The sequence below is a fragment of the Euleptes europaea genome, chromosome 4, assembly GCF_029931775.1.
Source record: "Euleptes europaea isolate rEulEur1 chromosome 4, rEulEur1.hap1, whole genome shotgun sequence".
Lineage (NCBI taxonomy): Eukaryota > Metazoa > Chordata > Lepidosauria > Squamata > Sphaerodactylidae > Euleptes > Euleptes europaea.
Genome location: NC_079315.1, coordinates 119,024,582 through 119,028,674, shown reverse-complemented (window position 1 = coordinate 119,028,674; position 4,093 = coordinate 119,024,582). Strand labels below are relative to the sequence as shown.

The 4,093-nt window shown below is 46.6% G+C and overlaps 1 non-coding gene across 1 annotated transcript; it reads right to left on the bottom strand.

Moving 5' to 3' along the window:
• Positions 1 to 1,771: 1,771 nt before the first annotated feature.
• On the bottom strand, positions 1,772 to 1,843 carry TRNAA-AGC (transfer RNA alanine (anticodon AGC)). Its single transcript has one exon. It is a non-coding gene; the product is annotated as a tRNA-Ala (tRNA).
• Between the last annotated feature and the right edge of the window lie 2,250 nt (positions 1,844 to 4,093).

Below are 4,093 nucleotides of genomic sequence, written 5' to 3'. Positions count from 1 at the left end.
GCTAGAGTGTCTCTGTTGCTTCTGGGTTTACCTCGGAAGGGACATTATTGTGCCACACATTGCGCTCTTGTGAATTGCCCCCCCAAAGCTCCTGCCAGTGGCAAAGGGGGACCTGGCAACCCTAACCATGTGCCACATTAACATGCACAAACCAGCACTCTTGCAGTTTGCACTAATGTTGTCAACCTCCAGGTAGAAGTGGGAGTTCTTCTGGAATTAAAACTGATCTCCAGAAGACAGAGATCTGTTCCTTTGGAGAAATGGTGTCAGCTTCAGAGGGTGGACTCTATGTAGGGTTGCCAGCTCTGGGTTGGGAAATACCTGAAGATTTTTGGGGTGGAGCCTGAGGAGGGCGGGGTTTGGAGAGGGGTGGGACTTCAATGCCATAGAGTCCAATCACCAAAGCAGCCATTTTCTCCAGGGGAACTGATCTCTATCGGCTGGAGATCAGTTGTAATAGCAGGAGATCTCCAGCTAGTACCTGGAGGTTGGCAACCCTAACTCTATTGGCAACACATCCCTGCTTAGCACCCTTCCCAGGCTCTGCCCCCAAATCACCAGGAATTTCCAGAGTTGGTAACCCTTTTTTGCATTCTCCCAAGCCTGCTCTCTATCAAGCGGAAAGGCGCGGAAGCTAACTTTCAGCAATATAGCACATAAGGTATAGGCAAGCCATAATGCTTTTCAAGCTCTATTACTGAAGATTGAGTGAACAGAATGGCATACAATGTATATTACTAGGCTTATTTATGTTCAGGAATGAAACGAGTCCCTGGCAACGGCGCGTGCCAGTACAAAAACAAACCACCGAGTCTCGCTCTTCTGAATGAGATCCAATGCATAGATGGCAAATGACAAATTGCAAACAGCTTGTTTATGACCAGTAGCCTATTTCTCCATGTTTACTTTACAAGCTAATATAGTGATGGTATATGGGACCTCCCCCCCCACACACACCCGAACGTTTTCCAAAGTGTGTTCCAAGCTAAGAAAAAAAATATTGAATTCGATTTCCTTGCCAATCCAAGGCAGATGGTTCTGCGGTGGGAAGGAGAGAAGAAAGGAATGAGCCCCACCGATCAATGCAACTGGAGCTTTGCAAATGGGATCTCGCCTACAGAGTTCAGACATAATACTAGAATGTCCATGTCCCTCCAGGCAACTGGTTGGGGGTGGGGACTTACCAGCAGTGGGGGAGACCAGCACCACAGCCATGACACCACCAACACCCAGGGTTGCCAACCTCCAAGTACTAGCAGGAGATCTCCTGCTATTTCAACTGATCTCCAGCCGATAGAGATCAGTTCACCAGGAGAAAATGGCCGCTTTGGCCATTGGACTCTATGGCATTAAAGTCCCTCCCCAACCCCAACCCCACCCTTCTCGGGCTCTGCCCCCAAAACCTCCCACTGGGAGCAAAGACGGTCCTGACAATCCTAGCAACACGGCAACATCACTGGCAACGTGATGACGTCACTTCTGGTGATGTCACTTCCACATTGCTACTTCCACATTGTCGGTAGGGTTGCCAGCTACAGGTTGGGAAATACCTGGATATTTTGAAGGAGGAGGGGCAGGAAGGAAGGGCGTGCATAATTTCAGATGCTCTGAGGGCAGGCAATGTCATGAACACATGAGCACATGAAGCTGCCTTATACTGAATCAGACCCTTGGTCCATCAAAGTCAGTATTGTCTACTCAGACCGGCAGCGGCTCTCCAGGGTCTCAGGCAGAAATCTTTCACATCACCTACCTGCCTAGTCCCTTTAACTGGAGATGCCAGGGATTGAACCTGGGACCTTCTGCATGCTAAGCAGATGCTCTACCACTGAGCCACAGCCCCTCCCCAATGCCTTCCCAAACCATCCTATCTTTCTGCTAGAGCACCACCCTGTGGTGCTACGAAAGCATGCATTGATTTCTCTTCCAAAAGAAATGAAAAAGAAATCCACCTCTTGAAGGCGAAAAACAAGTATAAGAGGCATCATTGGCTGAATCTGAAAAAACTGAACTTTGAAAAAAGAAAATGCTCTCCCCATAACAAATCCAGGTAAGACATGGGGAAGGAAGTTGTGCCAAACTCAGGAATCAGAAGATATGAAAACTGAGGCAGCGACACGTATGAGATAAACATGCACACAAGGAATAAAGTTTTAGGAACTAATTTCTTTTGCAGCCCTATACAGTTTGTTCTCTCTTATTCAGAAGTGATTAATAACCTATCATTCCTTTCAGTTTTAATTAATCGGTGCCATTTTACTTCCTTTTTTTTTTTTAAGTTTGATTCTGTTTAAACCGGTACAATCGTTTCCAAGTTGGATTCTCCACTCTGTGGACTAACCCAAGCTGGGACCTCATCTGTAATAATCATTTTAAAAAAAGCACCCGTTAATCTGAAATTAACCGTTTCTCTTTGTCATTGATTAAACATTGTTTCAGTTGCCACCTCCGGAGCCTGAGATACGGGGATACCTAATTATTCCTTTTCAAAGAGGGATTTGGCATACGTAAACCCTTCTTCACCCGAACAGAAGACAATGGGCAGAGATAGATCCGTCCATGGATACTCTGTCTATCTGGACCACAATAAGCACTTTCAGGTACTTTGCTGAAACAATGGCTATAAACAACGAGCACTTCAGAAAAATAATTAAACCCTTTGATTTAATCATAAAGCAGGCACGTTGTTTTACTATGGAATTTACTGGAGAAAGCACACTTGATCATTAATATAGAGAAGACCACAATGGCGGGATTCAGTCCATGAGTGCATGGGTGAAATCGTGTTTTGAGCACATGGGAAGGAAAAAGCAGAGGGAGAGAGAGTGGAAGAGAGAGGAAGAGAAAGAGGACAGGAGAAGACTGAGAGGGGATAGGATAACTATCTTCAAGTACTTGAAGGGCTGCCATTTAGAGGATGGCGCCAAGTTGTTTACTGTTGCCCCAAGAAGGTCGGACCAGAACCAACAGGTTGAAATGAAATCAAAAGTGTGTTCGGCTAAACATTAGGAAGAACTTTCTGACAGAGCAGTTTCTCAGTGGAATAGGTGGGGGTCTCTCCTTCTTTGGAGGTTTTTAAGCAGAGGATAGATGGCTTTCTGTCAGCAATGCTGATTGTGTGAAGTTAGGCAGATCATGAGAGGGAGGGCAGGAAGGGATGCGTCAATGTTTGGCTCTCGTGGCCCTTTCTTACATACCCAGGGTAATGGTGATCGCTGCTTTAGGCTCAGGAAGTAATTTTCCTCCAGGCCAGATTGACCAGGGTTCCTGGGGGGGGGGCATCTTCTGGGTATAGAGCAGGGCTCACTGGGGATGTGGGGGAGGTTGTTGTGAATTTCCTGCATTATGCAGGGGGTTGGACTAGATGACCATGGTGGTACCTCCAACTCTATGATTCTATGAACCCTGTGCTGCTTCACATTCTCCAAGAAGATCCAAGTACTTGAGGGACTGTCACATAGAGGAGGGTGCCGAGTTGTTTTCTGTTGCCCCAGAAGGTCGGACCAGAACCAACGGGTTGAAATTAAATCAAAAGAGTTTCCGTCTAGACATTAGGAAGAATTTTCTAACAGTCAGAGCGGTTCCTCAGTGGAACAGGCTTCCTCGGGAGGTGGTAATCTCTCCTTCCCTGGAGGTTTTTAAGAAGAAGTTGGATGGCCATCTGTCAGCAATGCTGATTCTGTGACCTTAGGCAGATGATGAGAGGGAGGACATCTTGGCCATCTTCTGGTCACTAGGTATGGTGGGGAGGTAGTTGGGAATTTCCTGCATTGTGCAGGGGGTTGGACTTGATGACCCTGGTGGTCCCTTCCAACTCTATGATTTTATGATTCTGTTTATTTACTTAAGTGCTGTCAAGTTGCAACTGACTTATGGAGATCTCAGCAAGGAGCTTTCAAGGCAAGTGAAAAGCAGAGGTGGTTTGCCATTGCCTACAGAGTCTTCCTTGGTGGTCTCCCATCCAAGTACTGACCCTCCTTATCTTCCAAGATATGACAAGATTGGACCATACCAGGTCACCTTTCCTAAGGCAGATTGTGTGTGTATAGTGCCTCAGCCGTCTTCGGTTAAGGGGAGACATGATGTGTGTGTG